At 48.1% G+C, this 22118-nt stretch overlaps 2 long non-coding RNA genes across 3 annotated transcripts in view; one reads left to right on the forward strand and one right to left on the reverse strand.

Moving 5' to 3' along the window:
* The window catches only part of LOC142559600 (uncharacterized), a 52546-nt gene that overhangs the window by 24580 nt on the left and 5848 nt on the right, over positions 1 to 22118 (forward strand). The window contains exon 2 of one of the 2 annotated variants that reach the window (XR_012823169.1): positions 14329 to 14451. The exons of the other annotated variant lie outside the window; for it this stretch is intronic. This is a non-coding gene — a long non-coding RNA (uncharacterized LOC142559600). The remainder of the gene's footprint in view (positions 1 to 14328; positions 14452 to 22118) is intronic. 2 annotated transcript variants of the gene reach the window in all.
* The window catches only part of LOC142559601 (uncharacterized), a 227424-nt gene that overhangs the window by 5518 nt on the left and 199788 nt on the right, over positions 1 to 22118 (reverse strand). The window lies entirely within an intron of this gene.

Here is a 22118-nt window from a genome sequence, read left to right on the forward strand (position 1 = left end):
GAAACTGGGTCAAGCCAACATTACAGACTGGTACCGGTTACGTAGAAGCGCAGACAGTGAAGACGAGGACTAGGACTAAGACACCAAGACGTACGAGGCATGGGCGAAAAAGGAACGCGAATTTGTAAAGAAATTTACGCAGAACACTACTACAACCACGCAAATTCCCTCCGTAGACAGCAGGCTTAGTCACATGTGGGCGACCAGGCACGGTCTTACTCGAAGGTGGAAGAGGCAAAGACATAACAAGAAGCTTCGCAGAGGTATACACGCGCTCAACAAGCAGGTGACCGAGTATGCGGAACAACTATGCAGGGAAAATTGCATGAAGATGTGTGACGACCTGCAAGGCACACTGTCTACGAAGAAGTCTTGGAAGCTGTTGCGACACCTCATAGATCCGTTATAAAGCAAGAGCGCATGCGCTTAAGACGTCACAAGAACGATCAACTGTTACGACGGGGACGGGGAAAAGCTCATTCGTGAACTCACAAGTAAATACCTGAAGACCGAGAAGAGCGGTAAGCCGACTCAAGAGTATGAAGGGGATAGCAACGTCGAGATGGACGAAGCCGTCACCGAACTGGAGCTGCTTGCGGCCATCAATGAAAGTAATCAAGGTCGCGCACCGGGTATTGACGGCGTTACATACAATATGCTAAAAGATATAAGCGACAAAAGCCGAGCTGAACTGCTAAACCTCGCCAACGCGTCCTGCGAGAAGGGTTCGTTACCAAAAGAATGGAAAGAAGCGGAGGTGCATTTCATTCCCAAGTCGGGGAAACCACCTCACGTTGACAATCTGCGCCCCATCTCCATCACGTCGTGTGTAGGGAAGGTGGTCGAGCGTATGGTGTTCAGAAGACTACAGAGACATTTGGACGTCACTGATCAGATGCCACCGACCATGTACGGATCCTGGAGGCACCTGGGCACGCAAGACGTCTTGGTGCAACTACACGAGCTGGTTATCAAGCAAGCGAAGACCCCTACGCCAAGAGCTATCCTGCCACTCGATCTCAAGGGGGCCTTCGATAACGTCACACACGAAGTATTCTCCGTAACCTGCGCCAAACGGGATGCGGAAGGCGAACATTCAAATATGTGCAGGATTTCATAAAAGCAATAGAACGGCAACGATCAAAATTGGAGAGAAGAAGTCGAAACCGATAGACCTGGGAGACAGAGGCACCCCACAAGGATCGGTTCTTTCGCCGTTTATCTTCAACCTGGCACTCCTCCCTCTCCCGGCTTTGCTTGAAGACATAAAGGGCATAGATCACGCTCTCTATGCAGACGATGTCACTGTGTGGACGTCGAGGGCAGGGTCGGAGAGTTGGATGGAGGAGACCCTTCAGAGAGTGGCAAAGACCGTGCACGAGTTCGCTGAATCGTGCGGCCTCAGTTGCTCGCCACAGAAGTCAGAGTTACTCGTCATCAAGCCAAGAAGAAAGAAAGGAGACCAAGAGAACATCCGCATCACCATCGACGGGACGACCATAGCGCCAACCACGCAAGCACGTATCCTGGGTGTCATCTTCCAGAACAATGGCAAGGCGGGGGCGTCGATCGACAAAATCAAGGTTTCAACGGAACAAATTTCGAACATGATCAGAAGAGTCACAAACAGACAAAGGGGATTAGAGGACGATGCACTGACGCTCGTCCAGGCCTTCGTGACGTCGCGCATCGTTTACGCGGCGCCGTACCTCAAGTTAGTCAAGAAATACAGGGACCAGTTGAACGTCATTATACGCAAGGCAACCAAGATGGCGCTGGGCATGATGGAGCATTCTTCGACCGACAAGCTTCTCGGCATGGCCAAGCACAACGTCGTCGAAGAGTTAATAGAAGCTCATCTGTCTAATCAAAGAGCTCGACTCAGTCAAACGTCGGCGGAACGTCGAGTTCTTAACAAGTTGGATTGGCAAGAGGCAGAGCGGAAGGAAACGGGGCCGTTACCCAGGTTGTGGGCACATAAAATCGACAGTAAGTAGCTGCCTCGAAACATGAGGTCGGGTGGTAACGACGGCCACAGAGCGGCTCGTATAAGCGGCCTTGATGGAGACTTTAAATCAAATAGTAGAAGAGGAAGAGGGGGTCCCTCTCGTCACAAACGCGTCATTACCCAAGTTTTCATCGAAAGCCACGCTTGCAGTTGGGACGCGGGATGTGCTCGTAACCTGCGCCTCTATCAAGACGTCTTTTTCGGAGGTGGCAGAAGAGGCCGCGATAGCGATAGCACTCGTGCAGCCCAAGGTGGGAAGAATTGTCACTGACTCGTAAAAGGCGTATAACAGCTACACAAAGTGGTGGGTGTCTCTTGCGGCACAAGATATTCCCAAGAGTAAACGCGACGTGCCTGAAAGGAAATTTGCGTTGATATGGACAGCGGCTCACTCTGGGCTGGAGGGCAACGAACTTGCCCACCAGTTCGCCCGAGAGATGGAACCCCGGGTAGAGGAAGGTGAGCCACAGTCCATAATTAGTTATATAGGCATTACGAACCATTAGATGACGGAGAGGCGCCGTTACCTCGATCCTCACAAATCGCTAGGCAATGAACAGCAAGCGATCTACATGCTGATACAGGCAGGATCCTTCCGGCACCCTTACCTCCAAAACAAGATGTACCCGGAAATATACGAGAAGGAATGTAATTTCTGCAAGACACAATTTGGCACTCTCCAACACGTTATTGGAGTATGCGATTTCATCATGACAATCCCCCCATCTCTTACCTGCCCCACTAATCTACCCCATCCCTCATCCACCCTTACCGAGCGATGGGAGACCTTGCTAACCAGCACCGCCCTGGAAGACCAGGTCGTTTTGATCTCCAGGGGCTAGGAGGCTAGGGAAGCATATGGGTCCCGTGAAGAGGGAACCACTTCCATCGACGGCGTCTAAGAAGATGTCGAGCCCGGCTCAATAAAGGTCTCTCTCTCTCTCTCTCTCTCTCTCTTACGCTGGAGGAAAGTGCTTTTTTCGTTCAGCTTCTGCTTCCCGACACTCCACCAAGACGTGGAGAACGGTCAGCCTCTCACAACAGCTACCACAGAGGGGAGTTTTCCCACCAGTCAACAAGAATGAGTACCGTGTGCGTGTCCTATTCTTAGTCGACAGAACATGTCCTCAGTCTGTCGCGCTTTTGTTACCGAAGGCCAATACGGTACGTTTGCTAAATAAATGAAGTTTATCAGAGGTTTCACGGTCCCAGATGGATTGCCAAAAGTTTCTCAGTGTTCTGCGCAAGAAAGGTTTCAATTCTGTGGGAAGGATAGCTATGGTAGTGTTACAGGATCTCTCTGTTATGGATGTAGCAAATTCGTCTGCAAGCATATTGCCCACTACGCCTCTGTGGCTTGTCACTCGACGTACAATATGTTGGTCAGACGCATACATAGTACACAGACGTGAGGCCTCGACTACTGGATTTTTGTGTTTCCGTAATGACACTAAAGCTCTCACTGCACTTAGGGAGTCTGTAAATCTTTGCTGTTCAGACCTTCTCAAGTGTATATGCGCCCTACAGCAGTTCAAACGGTTCCGAGGCTTTGCAGTTGTTATGGATTGTAATGCTCGCAACAAAACTCACCTACCTTTCTGAACAATACGAGTTTTAAAAGGCATGAGTTTGAAGGAGGCTAAAATTGTTTCGTAAACATACATTAAGTTTCTTTTTCTACGTTTTGAATTTTTATGGTGTTTCTCCTTTATTTATGAGGCTGGCTGTAATTTTTTTTCAGTATTGCATAAATTTCAGTGCTGCACGTCGTTGCAGTGTCACTCATGTGTACATGAAACATACCGTTTTTACCTATTTGCTCTTACTCTTCTTGACTACAGCTTTCATTGCTTTGTTTCTTGTGCCTATTTTTTTTTATCCTTACCTTGTTGTTCCATTGTTTTTTTATTGTATGTACGCTGCGATTCGTGTCTGTTCATTTAAAAACGTTCCATTATTTGTATTTCCATAAATGTTTTGTTTTTTCTACCAAGAAGTTTTGTGTGCGTGTGCTAAAATGAAGGGTGTATTGATTCTTTTTCTTTCTTATCTGCTTTAGTTCCTTTATTTCATTGTATGCATGCTGTTGCAGTGTCGATTCTGTAAACACGAAAACATACACTTATTACATATCAGCCAGTTTTTTTCAATGGCATTTTTTCTTTCTTTTTGCTTCTTTTGTGCTAAAATGAAAGCTGTATTGTTTTGTTTTTCTTTCCTCTGCTCCACGTTGATCGATTGCCACCTCATAGTGATTGCATTCTTACCTGCGTGGTTACTTACTGCCTAGTAGGGGATTATGTGTCGTCAAGCAGCTGATTACGCTTTTTACTCATAATTCCATCCAGGAAGCTTTCCGGAAAATAAACCGATATGAATTAAAATAAACTGAATTGAAATTCTTGTCCTTAGAACAGAAACGAAAGAAAACAATACATTATAACGAGTGACCTTTAAACACAATGCCTTCCTTGGCGAGTTAGCACTTTTCCGCATGGGGTATGGCTGTTTCTAATCTGTAGCCTCTTTCACAAACCGATCCTGGAGGTAGTACAGTTTAAGAATTATGCATATCCCACAGACTGTGGGAATCGATGCAAGCGAAGGTTTCCGTGCTGGATGCTTTGACTGACGATAATTTGCCGTGATGTTGACGGCTAAACCTTAATTTATTCAACATTTAGTCTAACACGAGAGTGGTGAGTCGATGTTAAACGTTACCTTCCGTGCACCACTGCTGTTCGTCTGCGTAGTACACAGAACACAGAGGGGGAGGCGTTTGCTTAAGGCGTTGTTGTGCGCCACATTTTATAACTTGTGAAAGGGTTGAGCATTGTCATCGCCTCACAGGACACATTCTACCGTGGCAAAAGTATTAAACTCGAATTGGATTTGGGGCTGTACGTGCTGAGACCACAATCGGATTATGAGGCACGTCCTAGTGGCGGACTCCGGATTAATTTTGACACCGTGATGTTCTTTAAGGTGTCCCAAACTCTATGCGCACGTGCGTTTTTTATTTCGCCCCTGCAAAAACATGGCCGCCGCGGTTGGGATCAAATCCACGACCTCTAGCGATTGCCATAGCCGCAAGGCAACCACGGCGGGTATAGAAGTGTTGATTTTTCGGTAGACCGCTTCCGTAGTGTCGCCTGGACTCTGCGGCGCGCTTTTATTAATGGGATTCTGCTTCTACACGCCCTGCTTAGTTTGTCCGCTTGACATATTTCCATGGAGCTTACATTTCAGAAATAGCAGCGACGTACTGTACCGTAGGTACCATGAACTTGAGCTTATCCAGTTTCCCCGCAACGACTTTGCCTTCTCATGTCATCTCCCCCCACCCTCCCTCTCGTGCATTGGAACTGCCTCTTCTTCTCCGTCCTATCTGATGCTCTATGTCCCCTCTGGACTCGCACGTTAGTAGAAAGGGAAGGGCTGCAGTGTCTGCAATGCTTCCGACGGGACACGGATAATTACAGCTGTCAAGAGGCTAATTTGGCGACGCCCAGGGATCCCCAGAGGGCACTGTGCAGATTCGACGCGCTAAGAGGCGATTGGCGGATTGGTGGAAGAAAAGTAGCGAAACGACAAAAAACGGAGAAGTACAAAAGCAAAGTTCGCAATATTGGATCAGAAAATTTGTTTGCAGGAGTTCAGAGTGTTTTTTTTTTTCCTATCATCGTCGATAGTTTCTGCCAGACCTTATTTTCGCTCCATTCAGGTATCCCTCAGCGCCGGACATGGATATCCGTTACACGGGAAGAAGATCCATATGGCCTGACTGTTGTAACGACACCTTTACTGATACACTTCCAGACGAGTACTCTAATACATATTACGGCGAATCAGACGAGTACTTGTGACATCCTTCCAGCGACCGGCAGCATTCCCGATTTTACAGTGTAAATCTCAATAACAAGATAACTTTCACATGCCAATTATAACCAAGGTCCGAAGCTCTGCTCTGGTGGATTTATACCGTACTGTGATGCATTCTGAATATGTCGCTTGACATAAGTGGCGGTCGCATTTCTATCAACAAGTCAGTACAAACAAGCGCACTCGTCTAGGTTTGGTCACCAGTGGTAAAATATTTCGCAGATGTAACTTTACTTGCAATCTAGGTAATGTGAAGCACTGCTCCAATCATCGCACGACAAGACGTCAACGCGTGTTAAGTGCCTTTCTGTGAGACGTTTTGGCTTGGTTATCGGCTTCGTTGTCGATTCTCGGAATGAGCCGAGGTCAGCTTCTTCATGTGGGCCACTCTGACGGGAACTGCCACAATTCTCGTCCACTCGGCGGGAATCGTTGCAGCACGAGACGCCGACGCGCGTCGAGCTGGAGCGACCTTAGCGGCCCGAGACGTGCTTTGCCGTTTTCCTGTTGCTTAGTATTGTAAGATGGCGAGTAAAGCTGAAACAGCAAAACCAGCGCGACGCTCGTTTCACGTCGCTTGAACCAGCGAACAACGATAGCGGACACAAAGGTCCGACGCCGGCGATGCCCCCAGAGGGAAACTTGACGCTAACACTTTCGCTTTCGCTCGCACCTACGGCATGCGGCGCGAGGCTGCAATTTTATCGCTGTTGGCCTTTATGCGGAACATCACAGTGACGCCTACGGCGGAAATTCATCTGGAGTGTCCATATGGCGAGACGAGCTACGCCGCAATAACTGGCTTGGCGCGGAGAATACACCTGCGTATTGAAAACTAACAGCTTCGAAGTTGTGTTTACTCTCAATAGTACTGTCACTTTGTTGGCACGGTAAAGAACTGGAAACACCGCGAAAACTAAGTTTAAACTGTAACTCTTAATTGGACAAACCTCCGCACAAAAAGCGAAGTGGCACTCAAATCGAAGCGGCAGTGGCGAGCACGCTCGACGATTCTAATCTCGCGGCTGAAGTCGGTCCGGTATTTTAATGTAACAGCAATTAAGTACTAGAAAATTGCTTTGCCTTGTGTCCGCCCATCCAGTTCGTCCATTCTTTTACGGTGCCGACAACCATCGTCATCACAGAGGACACATGGCGATGATTTCTTAATCAGGCCACCTGGCTATTCCAAGCTTGCCCGCTGCCCCCACGGCATGAAGAAAAATAAATCTTCTCCACAACCGCCTCTGCTAGGATGTAAAACCAATGCCATGAAGCACTGTGCATTTGGGAGTCGAGCGCGCTAACCATTGAACTATCGAGCAACTTTTCCTCCCTTTCATCTTAGTTACTAACGTGCGCAAGTTGTCATGACCATGTAATATGTTCCCTTATAAGAAGACTATCGACCCTCAGAATTACAGACACAATGACGCGATGGTGTAATAACCACATAGGCAAACTTATGACATATATGCAAACTCTGCAAACACATATGTAAACATGATGCAAATGATCCACATATCCAAACTGTGACAGTGACGTTCACTGTCACAGGCTCAAAGCACATACTCAAGGACCGCCATAAAACACGCTGTTTAGATTAGCTCTGAGTTCCCTAAAACGAGATGTTCTACTAGAAGGCTGGCAAGAAAAAGCCCCTCGCCAGGTTGGAGTACCAGTCCTGGAGAAGTGCCACATTCATCCTCAAAATATTTTAGACGGATTCACCGTTAACATCCTTTAGATGGATAATCATTCGAGCAAAAAGCACTCTTAAAGAAATAGTCCGTTCAGTGTTACGGTGCGACACACCCATTTTCCAGAAAATGTACATTACCTTAAAAAAAATCAAACGGTACTTCATCACAAGGAGCTGGCCACTGGTATCGCACAATGCAGGGATTCATGCTTAAGTCCTTGTTTAGAGTTATTCGAAGGATATACCAAAACAGGATGGCGGCCTTGCACGTAATAAACAGTGTTATTACGCAAACCGCAAAGTTTCACATGGGAAGCTTATAAAGGAATGCTTTTCAATAAGGAGAAATAGACATTTTGCGAATTATTTCTAGTGCCTGGTTACCTAGACAAGCGACGTTCATGAGCGGTAAAGAGAGGGCAGGAAAGTGCGGATAATAAATCACTGTATATATATAGACCATACTTTTGCAAAGCCTACTAGTGCGAGTGTCAGCCGCAGCACCACTCTCGACACCGGGTTGCTGCCTTCTGGCGGATACTGCGGGAGAAGGGACGAACTGGCTGAACTTGCGTTGCGTGATCGCCTGTTCTGGTGTTTTAGACATGCTCCTCACGCATCTGCTGAGCTGTTTGTTTTCTGCATCTTCTGAGCAGCGGGATGTACAAAATTCATTCGTCCATAAGATATTTGGGCCTGTTGGTATGCCATGATATCGGTATGCCAGGTTATTCATCATTATCGGAAAACAAAAATAATTAATGATCAATAGCCTGGTAAGCGAACAAGAGTTCAGGATCGCCAGTCAGCATCTAGAGTCTGTGAAGGGGTACGTTTACCTAGGTCAATTACTCACAGGGGACCCGGATCATGCGAAGTAAATTTACAGAAGAATAAAAATGGGTTGGAGCGCACTCGGCAGACATTGTCAAATCTTGACTGGAAGCTTACAATTATCATTCAAAAGAAAGGTGTAAAATCAATGCCTTCTACCAGTGCTGACATATGATGCAGAAACTCATTCACATGGAACGAAGAATGTTAGGCGTAACGTTAAAAGACAGGAAGAGAGCGGTGTGGATCAGAGAGCAAACGGGGATGGCCGATATTGTAATTGACATTAAAAGAATGAAATAGAGATGGCCAGGTGATGTAATGCGTAGGTTTTATAAACGGTGGACCATTAGGTTTACAGAATCGGTGCCAAGAGAATGGAAGCGCAGTTGAGGATGGCAGAAGACTTGGCGGGGTAGTGAAATTAAGGAATTCGCAGGCGTAAGTTGGAATCGATTGCTGAAGGACAGGGGTAATTGGAGATCGCAGGGAGAGGCCTTCGTCCTGCAGTGGACAGAAAATAGGCTAATGATGATGACGATGACGACTACGACGACAACGACGACGACGACGACGACGACGACGACGACGACGACGACGACGACGATGATGATGATGATGATGATGATGATGATGATGATGATGATGATGCTGTATGCTATAAGTATGTACAGCCTTGCGCATAGAGCACACGGACGCAATAAAGAACGACGGGACACAAGTCCTGCGGCACTGACCCTCGTTGTCTACACCAACATCCAGCGAGAAAGGACGCGACTCATGCAACAGCCCTGCGACGTACACTGAGATACGAGGGGAGCTTGTGTTCGAGTAGTGCGTATAAGCCGCACTAGTTTTCCACGGCGCCTGAAAGAACACCACGGTATTGGCTTCACATGCAAATACGACTTGGTGCCCAACCGGGTACTCGTTTCACTGCCGTAAACTACGCGGTAACGCGCACTCTGCCTTCCTACGCTGCGGGCTTGGGATAGCCGAGCCGTTCACGGCCGTACGGCATTTATTGTCTACTCGATTCGCTTTCCGGAAGGAAAGCTCTCGGAGGTCCGCGCGATTTCGTGTATTTTGGATACAAAAGAAAGGTGAGCTCAAAGCCATCGGGTGCCCGTGTCGACTTCGTAACTTGCGCAGCGATTGTTCCGTTACGGCAAGTCTAAGGAGACTTGATTAACAACACGTAGCTTAACAGTTTTCGTGGCCTGTGCCTTTCGTGCACGTGAATCAGCCGCACTTGACCACTCATGGCCGCGAAACAAGCAAGCCGCATATGACTAGCGTGCACGGAAACAGGGCTGCGCACGCGTCGGTGCCTCGCTGTTTTGTTTTCGAGCGCAGCTCTTGATGGCCCGTTTCAGCAGCGTGCGTCGGCGGCGGCCCCGTAACCAAGTGAACGAGCACAAAAGCGAAAGATGAAAGAGCGAACGCGGAGCGGCAGATGAAAGACGCGAGCCGCGAACGGCGGCGACCAATGAGAGCGGCCCCTTCAGGAACGTGCGCGCGGTTAACTGGCTTCATCACGACCCGTCCGAACGCTCCTAAACAAACGTCGTTTCATGCATTGAAGCACAAAAGTAACTGGAACGCCAATGCATTTGTCCACAAAGTTCGGGAATTAGTATCTCGAAACTGGTGTCATCCTGAGAATTCGTTCCAACTGGATCCGCCTTGTGAACTCCACGGCTAGCATTTGTAAATTGCAATATGGGCCATAAAGTAATTAGTTAAAAACTTTATTAGTGAATTTTTTTCTTATTCGAATATGAATTTCAATTTTTTGTGCAACTACTGTCCACCTCTTCGAGTAGACCAGCTCATGAACTAGAACTGTGCTATCTGCCACAAGCAAAGTTTAAAAATTTTTGAAAGTGTTCGCTGAAATACCCTGTATGTACAGAATTTTGAGCAACTGAGGATAATCATATATAAAAGCCGCGCACGAACCACTCATAGCGCGCGCCCATTCATGTACTCTCTACTTTTACTTACGCGCGCGACACAGCGTACGGTAGATCTGACGCCTACGTCAGCTGCGAAAGCACGCGGCTACTGGCAGGGCGAGATATCACATCCAGCCGCTATTATTCTATATAATATGTCCTGATGTCGCCCGCACCGTATTGAGAAAGAACGTCGCCTATTCTACACAGATATCTTGCCCTTTCTGCATGAACAAAAGCTGTATTTCGAGCAGGTTCCTTGTTAAAGCAAGCACACAAGATGTGACGTTAAGTGTGCCGGCAAGAATATTTACATTATTTCTGCGAAGACAGTAACGCAACAGTAAGGCTAGTTTAAACCACATGCTTCCTTTAACCAACGCTGCTTAAGCAATGAACAAGACGAACGCTGCCGCCACATGTTAGCGATGTCGCAATTTACACATGAAACGTCATATCAAACTCGGGCCTTTTCCTTTGGCAATCTTAGTTCCTAACATTAGTATGAAAGGAATCCGGGAAGCTCGTACGCTTTCGATACTCTCAGCGCTCTCCGCTGCTTTTGTCACCATACACGTCTTCAAGCATGCCCGTTATCAGACTAAACGCTCTCCCTCGTCGACGCATTGCGGTCCTGGAAATACGATGCCTGCCATCAACTACCTGACACCGACGCCACCGTTTTGTGAACGGGCTGCTAAGCGACCTTCGGTGCTTATCGGTGTCACTTCAACCACGGACCACTTCGAGGCTCGGGCAGCGATCCGGGATACTTGGGGCGGCACGGCCCTCAAAATGGACTTCGTTGTCGTCTTCCTGCTGGGAAAGACACTGGACCAGGAAGTACAGCGCAAGGTATTCGCAGAACACGGCCTATACGGTGATATCCTTCAGGGAGACTTTCTCGACACCTACAGGAACCTCACCTACAAGACTGTGATGCTGATCCGCTGGGCTCGGGAAAAGTGCTCGGGCGTTAATTTTGTGCTGAAGACCGACGACGACATGCTAGTCAGCGTATGGGACCTCGCCGTCGTCGTCAACGGTTTGGAGGGAGTAAAACGCACAATGTGGGGCTATATGCATCGCAATACTGCACCAATTCGCAACTTATCCTCCAAGTGGTATGTGTCTAGGAAAGAATACGCGCCAGATACCTACCCCTCATACCTCTCGGGGACCGGATACCTAATATCAGGTGACAGCGTTGCCGCACTAGAGGAGCTCACACACGACGAGTGCTTCTTCCCTTTTGAAGACGTCTACCTGACCGCCATCGTTGCGGAGAGAGCTCAAGTGAGTCGTTTAGGTGTCGATGGCTTCTCCCAAGAACACAGCTGGTTCCATAGGCCGTGCTCGACACCCAGGGTCGTAACGTCTCATCATTGGAGCGCGGCGGCATTGCGACAAGAATGGAGTCGCGCTGTATCCCGGTTGGACTTCGGGCTGTGCGCGGGAATAAAGAAAAGCCAGATGGTGTCGTAGACCATAAAAAAACTGTGACCACTTGTATTCATTTTGGACATAATGTAATCAGCGTTGCCCTAGACAGGTAGGCAGTTAGCGCGGCCCCACTGGATTTCTTATATTAAATGCGAAGCATTCCTTGGCGAACATCTGCCACTTTGAGAGCATCTATCTATCTATCTATCTATCTATCTATCTATCTATCTATCTATCTATCTATCTATCTATCTATCTATCTATCTATCTATCTATCTATCTATCTATCTATCTATCTATCTATCTATCTATCTATCTATCTATCCACCTACCTCTTCCTGTTCTCGTGGTCGTTTCGCTAACTTGGTATGCACCAAAACTTGCATAGTATGACAAGAGTGTATGACGAACATAAATGATAGGTCATGACATGAATATCATGATATGCGTGTCATGTATGTCATGAAACATCCGCATACGTCTTGCTATGCACCAAATTTGGCATAGCAGCAAGAGTGTATTTCGAACACACATGATAGGCCATGACACTAATATCATGACATGCGTGTCATGTAGCTCATGAAACAGCCACCTACGTTTTGGTACGTAGAAAAATCGGCACAGTATGACAAGAGTAAATGACGAATATAAATGACAGGTCATGAAGTATGTGTCATGTAGGTCATGAAACAGTAGCCTACGTGTTAGTGTTCTCATGGTCGTTTCGTTAACAAGGTATGTACCAAATGACAACAGTGTAAGACGAACATGAATGATAGGTCATAACATGAATGTATTGACATGCTTGTCATGTAGGTCATGAAACAGCCGCCTACGCCTTGGTGCTCTGAGAGTCGTTTCGTTAACTTGGTAGGCTGCCGCACATTGCTTCGCATTCCTCCAGGGCGTGGGATCTGCCGGCTTTTTTTACCAATGTGCAGTGGGCGCCATAAGTTTACAGACAGTGGGACCTGAGAAAAAACCTGAATATTTCCGCAGCCTTGGCACACTGTCCGGTGTTCGGATTTCCAATCTGTACAAGCCAGTACAGTACGGCCTTACGGAAGAAAATCTCCTCAAGCTAACACACGCCTTCGCGCTATGCAACTTCACGTAGGAGGCGACCATGCACAAATGGAAGGTAGCGTAGAAGGACAAACTCAACGTGCAACTGAGGAAGCTGGTCAAACTAGCGCTGGGAATCCCCAAGATCACCGAGACAGAGCTGCTGCTGTAACTGGGGTACACAGTGGGATTGAAGAAATCACCGAAGCTCAAGAACGGGCTCAATTGACAAGACTCTCTGGAACTAAACAGGATAGAAAAATCCTAGCCAAACTAGGCTATGGCACTACAGCAATCGAGAATATATACCTGAGCGTTCCGACGGACACACGCAACTTCTACACGGCTTGCCCACTCCCGCGGAACATGAACCCCACGCACCATCAACCCAGAAGGCTGGCACGCGGATCGTTCATCCTGCGCGATCTACGTGATAAGAAAATCGTGGCCTGCGTCGACGCGGCACAGTACCCGTTCAGGAAGACCGTTGCCACCACGGTCAATAAGCAAGGTCAAGTCACAAACACTCTCACAGTCAAGACCCACAAGCCCGAGACAGCAGAACAGGTCGCACTCGCGCTCTCAGACCCCACCACCACCCACGTCTGCAGCGATTCACGCTCGGCCCTCAAAGCCTTTCAGAAAGGAGCCGTTGCAAGCCAAGAACTACAAATTATCAATAGATTTGCACCGCTGCAGCATCACACCATCTGCTGGTTCCCGGCACACCTCGGAGAGATCGAGGACGCCCCTCCCAATCTCAATGAGGTGGCTAACAGGAGCGCGCGAGACCTAACCCTCCACGACACCACCTATTCTGGTCGTGATCATCTCAGCGGGAATCGGGACCCTCCCTCCACATATAACGACATCACAAAGCACTTTTATCTGGACCGCAGAATATGCAGCACACCTCACAATAACCTCACCAGGCCTCAAGCCCTCACGTTCTGAATGCTTCAAACAAACACGTACCCCACGCAGAACAGACTATATCACTACATGCCTGACCTATACACAACATCATAATGCGAAAATTGCCATAGCGCACTAGACGTATATCACTTGCTCTGGCCGAAACAAGAATCAAGACTCCGCCAGGCTACAAGAAGCATTACGTAGCACGGACCTGGCGGAGCAGCTCTGGGCCATCCAGCGAGCCCACGATGCGGCCAGGGAGCTATAACTCCCGGTCCCAACGTGGGAGTAGCCCGCTCTATGGGGCCTTGCACCCCTTAGCTCGCAGGACCTTTTAGTAAAGTTATTCCATCCATCCATCCAGTAAAAGCGAACAACATTGTTGTAGGATTTTACTGGCTACGGTCACAATGTGCTCAGAAATTTTATGATTTCTAACATTCTTTAGTTCTTTTGACGGCGACTGTTCGTCAAAAGTACATTAACCTCTCGTGTCATATTTCTCGTTTCCGGAAAAGTGCCCCTTCGCTGACGACGAGCTTCTGTTCCGGGGCCACGTCATCAGCGAATTTGGAGTCCGCCCTCACCCGCAGAAGACAGCTGCCATGTCGAAGTAACACCAGCCTATTGACAAGAAGGCAGTGCGTAGATTCCTTGGCATGTGTGCCTTCTGCAGGCGCTTCTTCAAGGCCTTTTCACGCATCACTGAGCCGTTCATGCATCTAACCAAATGTGGATGTGGAGTTCAATTGCCGCGCTACTGGCCGCTCGAAACACTTTACGTGTATTGGTGGGCTTCTTTCTCGCTCGGAAAAGACAGTGTTACGTAGCACGTGTTGAGGAACAGAAATCTGTATCGGGGGTTTTTCATGTCACTCTACAATTTTCTCATTGGCACCTTTAATCGAATTCTAATATTTGGGAAGTTGATTAATTAAGACTAATTTTGTAATTAAAACGAATCGAAAGAATAGTTTGACTATCGCCAAGAGACGGCAAACATTACCTTTGTTCCATCCTGCTACTTGGTATTTGCATATTTCTAATAGTCTGGCTAAAGTTATGTGGGACATCCTGCATATATATATATATATATATATATATATATATATATATATATATATATATATATATATATATATATATATATGTGTGTGTATGTATATACGAGAAGAAAGGGGGTTAACCGAGGGGCTCGATTTTTATTAGTCATATCATAAGAAGCCAACAAACACTGACACCAAGGACAACATAGGGGAAATTACTTGTGCCCAATAAATGAAATAAATAAACGATAAATTAATGGTAATAAAGTGGATGAAAAAACAACTTGCCGCAGGTGGGAACCGAACCCACAACCTTCGCATTTCGCGTGCGATGCTCTACCAGTTCAGCTACCGCGGCGTCGTTTTCCCATCCACTTTCTTGGGTATTTATGTGTCCTAGTAGAACCCTGGGAGTGTTAGCCAGCGCCACCACTCACAGACCTGTGCGCGCGAGAACGCAGCGCACACGAAGCCATCAACTACGTCAGTTCGGCTAGCCTTCAAACACAACGGAGATACCCTCCAAGACGGGCGCCGTCAACGCAGCTGCAGTAGAAGAGGTGATGCACACTAAATGCCCCGTGCCCCCCCCCCCCGCTTCTTGTTAGCCCCGAGAACGAACTACAGGGGCGCAGCGAGCGCCACTCGCGTAAAGTCCCTTAAACTTCGTAAAGTAGTGCCACGCTTTGAAGAATGCCGCCTCCTCCTCGCACGCTCTGGGCGAGGTCGACGCCGAGTCGCTATTGGCCTAATAGCATCACGTGGGCCCTCGCGCCGTGCATCAGCGCCATTTTTACTCGAGAAGCGTGTACGGAGTGGCGAGGAGCGCATGTTGGCGCCGTTGCTACGCTCGAGCAGTGTAGGCGGCGCCACGGTCGAGGAGGGAGCGTAAAAGAGGAGAAACGAGGAGGAATGAAGGCGGAGGAGGAGAGTGTCGCTACTTTACGAAGTTTAAGGGGACAGCGACCGAACTCTGCTAGAGTTCGGGCGCTGTCCGGGCGCATTGTGCAGTATTTTCGTTTTTTCGCCCTCGTTCTCTCTGGTTGTATACTTATGGCGGTCGTCTGAAATATATTTTTACGACGTTTTTATTCGCGAAAATTTATTCAAAGGGCTTATTTCTTAGACGACACTGTAGCTCTCAAAGGCAACGCTACAGTGTCAGCCAAAAGAGCGCAGACCAGCCATTGCGGGTTTTTCATGCGCGGATCGACAACCGCAAAAACACAGCATATAAAAATCTAGTTATGACATCATACCTGCCGCGGTGCAACGAGTATGTCACAAACGCTGGCAATATATGATTTCCACAACAGTTACCCTGATTTTCATACGCTAAAACATGTTTGCTCAGGACGAGTAGTTCATGGTGTAATATCGAATTTTCGCATTTCTTCACAAAAACGCTCGGCAGTAACACGAGGACTTAATTAACACTACAGTTTAAATTCTACAAGCACCACTTGCTTCTTTGACTGCTTCTTTAAATTAGGCGATTCATCACGCGTTTATATTAAGTGGCGATAATTTAAGTAAAGGTAATGAAGGCTTACAGCTATTTGCAGAATACGAAAGGGAGTGTACCAATATATATTCCCTTTTCCGTGCTAGACGTTCCACTCACATGAGGAATTTACTGGTGGTTGTTGTTTGAGGAATATACATGACGAATCTGTTTGGTGAACTGACACAGGCTGCTCGGCCCAAATTTTTTTAGTGAAATACGCCTTTTGGACCGTACGGCTGCAGCCTGAAAGTCGAAGCGTCAATCATAACTAGTATGGGACGTATTGAAGATATCGTAATTCCCCCTGTGGGAGGTCAAAAAATCAAGGGAAATATGTAAGGTTTGTGGTGTTTTCTTTATGAAGATTTTCGAGTTTCTCCTTTATGTACCGACGAAGCGAATAGTTCTCCGTTTGTAAAATAAAACGACGCTGGATCGAGACATGTTGAGGCAAAAGGTGCTTGAATTTTCATTTTCTAACTAACTAAGCTGCGCTGTAGTACCTCGAGAATGCTTTAGGCGTTCCATTTGACACTGTAAAAACTTCTTCGTGGTTTCAATTCGAAGTTGTAGTGAACTGATGGGTTCCGCGAACAGTGTTTGCTTCGCCACAACGACAGCTGGTTGCTACCGCTGCGTGAGGGGTGCTCTATATTGTCGATAAAAGCTATTCAGGGCAACCATGAAACATTTCATCGCTTGCAATTGATTGGCTCTCGATCTTAACCACGAAAGTTTTCTCTCAGCTGATTGCTACTATGGTATTTCTGAATTAACTATGTAAATACTCTACATGACGCGCCATCGTGTTATCAGCCATGAGCAATTCGTATTTTGGAGGCCTTTTCAGAGAGGGGTGAAAGTAGCATCAAATTTTTTCATAATAAATGCGCGCCTAACGTTTTCTTTTACGCATTAATAAATGGCCATATTTGACTGGAACAACTCACCAGAGTAATAAGAATCATGATGACAGCGTAGCTGGGCAGTGTCTTTCTAACACGGATAACATATGTTGACGCCAATTAACAAGATGTTTCTTCCATGTAAAATGCAATGTCTCTCATAGCTAAATACTAAGGTAATGTTAAGTGTTTAGCCAAGCATCATACACAACTTCGCGTGTTCAATTTGCAGACATTCTTTTTACGGAAAATTTATGGACAGACACGGCGCATATAAGCATTGTAAAACCAGTAGACCCCTTCAACACTACACGGCTTGCGATATCCAAGTCCCAAATTTTCTCGACTCACGCGCTTTTGAAGAAGAAACTGTGGTTCAGGCATGGCAGCATAAAGAAGCCGACATACCCTTCCATAAGTACGGCTCGAGCCACCCATACCCCAAGCAGACACCAAGGGAACGAGCGCGCGCGGCAGCCGAGCGAGGCGCAGCGAGCACTGTCCTGGCCGTGACGTCACTTGCGAGAGGGCGCCACTCCAAATTCTCGCCGCTAATAGCGCCCCCATCTCTCCGACTTGCACGCGTGAGGATGCGGCCCGCACCCTCCCCGCCTTCCTCCCACGAGAGCCCGAAGATACACCGCCTCACCAAGCCACCGTCGTTTTCGGCTCACCCTCGCAAGCTTTCGCTCGCACCTACGGCGAGCGGCGGCGATATTATCGCACTTGGACTTTACAGTGACCGACTGTGATTGTCTGTCTATGCTCCTTTCTTTCTTTATCTCTACTTTGTTATCACTTTACCTCCCTCTCCCCTCTCTCCCCAGCGTAGGGTAGCAAACCGGATCTTCCCATCTGGTAAAAAACCCCCTGCCTTTCCCCTTTCCTCTGTCTTTCTCTCTTTACACAGAACATCACGGCGACGGCGACTGTGGAAACACGCCTGGTGTGTCCATATAACTGCTGTTGAAATAAAAGAAAACCTGTAGACTTGTGTGACCCTGCAAAATCACAGCACAATTTCCAGCGAAGCTGTTTCTTTCGAGCAGTTGCAATAAAAATTTCAGTGCCCTGTAATTAAACACATGACCTTTGCCGACATAAGATTACTTCCACCATAATATATTCAATCTTGCAATCTGCCATGTGAAGATCATGTCTAATATACGCCAACCTCCTATTAATGAGAGTAGCGAGTCCTCTGCCCTGTTCATTATCCTTAACTTCCGCTTTGAAATTCGTTAAGGTCACGTTAGACGTCAGTGTTTCCTGTAACATGATAACTTGAGGCTTGACACCATGCGTTCTAACAAACTGCTGCAGAGACGCCTTCTTATGATTGAACCCCTACAATTCCACTGCCAAATACTAAATGAACTATTTAATAGAGCCATCTTGACCACGGAAATTTGGTGAAGTAGTTTTGAGCTCAAGTCCACTCGGCGACTTACCCTGCTGGGCTAGCGGCCGAGTGCACTCCCGCTCCATAACAGGGACCACTGTCTCGTTTAGATATATTTCAATTTTGCCTAATCTCTGATCCGTGATATCTTCCCGTCCTTCTATCCGCTCCAGTCTACTAATGATCTGATTTACACTTTCTTGCAATGTCGCCATCATTGCTTTAAGCTCGGAACCGACTTTACCCTGAATCCGTACGGTCGAGGATAAGGCCCTCTTTTTCGGAGCAGGCGTCTCATCGTCCGCCATGTTCTGATCTGCGACCTCCACAGACCTTGGTACCTCAACCGAGTTATCATGTTTCCCAGTCTGTCTTAAGCTATCGTTGTTACCGGAAGGTAAGCCGTTCCTAAGTTCAGCTATCTCTTTGATAAGCCCGTCAATGGCTGCTTTTAAACTACGATTCTCTCTCTCCAATTGCGCAATCCTATCCCTATCCTTATTACCATCCACATGCTCCTGGCGCTGCTGGGGCGCTCGGCCGGCGCTGATGCCACCCTTGACCTTGTCAGCCCAGGTGGTCTGGCTCCTAGCTGCGCCGCCGCCGCCACCAGCTGCAGGAAAGCGCACCCGCGCCTCCATAGAAACGGATCGGCTCCTGGTCGTACGAGTCCCAGAAGATGGCCGCTGCCTCGACCTGGAGCGGCTCCTAGAGCGCGAGCGTCCCTTAGAGCGTTGGCGGGCGCTCACCAGCTGCACCATCTCGGCTGCCTCTTGTTCCGCCGTTAGCTCCGCCCTGGCTCTCTCCTGTCGTCGAACACGCACGACGTAGGGCAGCTGGTATCGTTGTCTGCATTGTTTATCCGCGGTCAGGTGTCGTCCGCCACAAAGCTTGCAACAAGGCACACAGTTGTGATCCTCTTCAGGGTTCCGAGCCCCGCATCCTCGGCATTCAAAACAATCGGGGGCTGGGCAGACGTCCGCCCGATGTCCAAGCTTGCCACACACATAACATACATCCAACTGCTTTCGATACAGGAAGCACCGTACCAGAGTTGGCCCATATCTGACGAAATTGGGCACCTTTAACCCATCGAAAACAATGATGACTGATCCTGTGTTTTTGATGCGTTTGGCCTCCATAGCCAGCGGATTGCGATCGTTAACAATGTTCCGCTCAAGTGTCGCGGGGCCATCCATAATGTCTACATTGCGAATGACCCCCTTACACGTAGTGTGTGGGGCCGTCTCGTACGCACTGACTTCAAAATCCTTGTCTGCCACTCTGATTGACCTGAGTCTCACATATCGTTCAGCGTTGCTCCTTTCTGGCGTACTAGCCACCAAGATATTTTGCATAAAGTTCGGGCAAATAACATCTTCCCGAATCTGTTCAATACCGAGGCCTGCCGCCTCTACGATTGCCTTGCCCACCGCTGTAGAGCTAACTTTCTCCAAATTCAGTCCACCCCGTGGGCGAATGACTATTTTGATGTGTTCTTGTGGCATCGGTGGCATGCGCGACGCCTTCACAATGCGATTCTTGATCGCCGAGCCTCCGCGCCGTTCACCTGCGCCCCGTCGTTCAGGCATCTCACTTGGCGAACCGCCATCACCTAATCCATGCCTCGTCGTAGTTCTAGATTTTCGGTTGGAGTCCGCCATCCCAGGTCTTCAGTAAAGTCCTCCGCCGGGAGCACTTCCCCTTCAACGTGCATTGCTGCCATGCCGCGCTAGGTCTACCAGACGCTAGCTCGCGGCCAGCGTGGCGTGAGCACAAAAGTTCCAATGAAGTCCAAAAAAGGGGTGGCCCACCTCAAAATCAGGTATCCGCTGAATCTTCTCTTCTTCACGGATCCGATGATATCAAATTTACACCACTAGGTGACCAAAAAAGACTCGGAAGTTTCGAAAAAGACGGACCCATAAAAGCCCACAAGCCTCCTTCGAACTTCGTCGTCGTCTCCCCTACACGTAGTCTCCAGGCGGGGTGGTGAAATTAAGAAATTTGCAGGCGTAAGTTGCAATCGATTGCCGCTGGACAAGGGTAATTGGAGATCGGAGGGAGAGGCCTTCGTCCTGCAGTGGACATAAAATAGGCTGGTGATGACGACGACGATGATGATGATGATGATGATGATGATGATGATGATGATGATGTATGCTATAAGTATGTATAGCCTTGCGCATAGAGGACACGGACGCAATAAAGAACGACGGGACACAAGTTCTGCGGCACTGACCATCGTTGTCTACACTAACATCCAGCGAAAAAGGACGCGGCTCATGCAACAGCCCTGCGACGTACATGGAGACACAAGCGAAGCTTGTGTACGAGTAGTGCGTATACGCCGTACATGTTTTCCACGGTGCCTGAAACAACGCCATTCGATATTCGCTTCACATGCAAAAATGACTTGGAACCCAGCATGTTCACTCATGCGGGTACTCGTTTTGCTGCCGTAAACTACGCGATAACGTGGATTTTGCCTTCGCTGCGGGCTCGGGATAGAATAGCAGTTTACGGCCGTACGGCATTCTTTGTCTACTAGATTCGCTATCCGGAAGGAAAGCTCGCGGAGGGCACGGCGGTTTCGTGCATTTTGGATACAAATAAAAGGTGAGCTGAACGCCATCGGGTGCGCGTGTCGACTTCGTAACTTGCGCAGCGATTGTTCCGTTAGGGCAGGTTTAACGAGACCTGAATAACAAGACGTAGCTTAACGGTTTCCGGGCCCTGTGTCTTGCGTACACGTGAATCAGCCGCACTTGAGCACTCGCGCCTGCGAAACAAGCAAGCCGCATATGACTAGCCTGTACAGAAACAGGGCTGCGCACGCGTCGATGCCTCGCTGTTTTGTTTTAAAGCGCAGCTATTGATGGGCCGTTCCTGCAGCGAGCGTCGGCGGCGGCCCCGTAATGAAAGATGAAAGAGCGAACGCGGAGAGGCAGATGAAAGACGCGAGCCGCGAACGGCTGAGACCAATGAGAGCGGCCCTTTCAGTGACGTGCGCGCGGGAAACTGGTTGCGTGCAGGCCCGTTCGAGCGCTCTTAACAAAGCATCGTTCCATGCACTGAAGCCCAAAAGTAACTGGAACGCCAATGCATTTCTCCGCAAAGTTCGGGAATTAATATCTCGAAACTGATCTCATCCCGAGAATTCGTTCCAAATGGATCCGCCTTGTGAACTCCACGGCTAGAATTTGTAAATTGCAATATGGGCCATAAAGTAACTTGTTAAAAACTTTATTAGTGAATTTTTCCTTAGACGATTATGCATTTCAATTTTTTGTGCAAGTACATTCCGCCTCTTCGAGTAGATCAGCTCATGAACTAGAATTGTGGTATCTGCCACAAGCAACGCTTAAAAATTTGTGAAAGTGTTCGCTGAGACAGCTGTATATACAGAATTCTGAGCAACTCACCCTGAGGATAATTATATGTAAAA

The sequence above is a fragment of the Dermacentor variabilis genome, chromosome 10 (assembly GCF_050947875.1).
Source record: "Dermacentor variabilis isolate Ectoservices chromosome 10, ASM5094787v1, whole genome shotgun sequence".
Lineage (NCBI taxonomy): Eukaryota > Metazoa > Arthropoda > Arachnida > Ixodida > Ixodidae > Dermacentor > Dermacentor variabilis.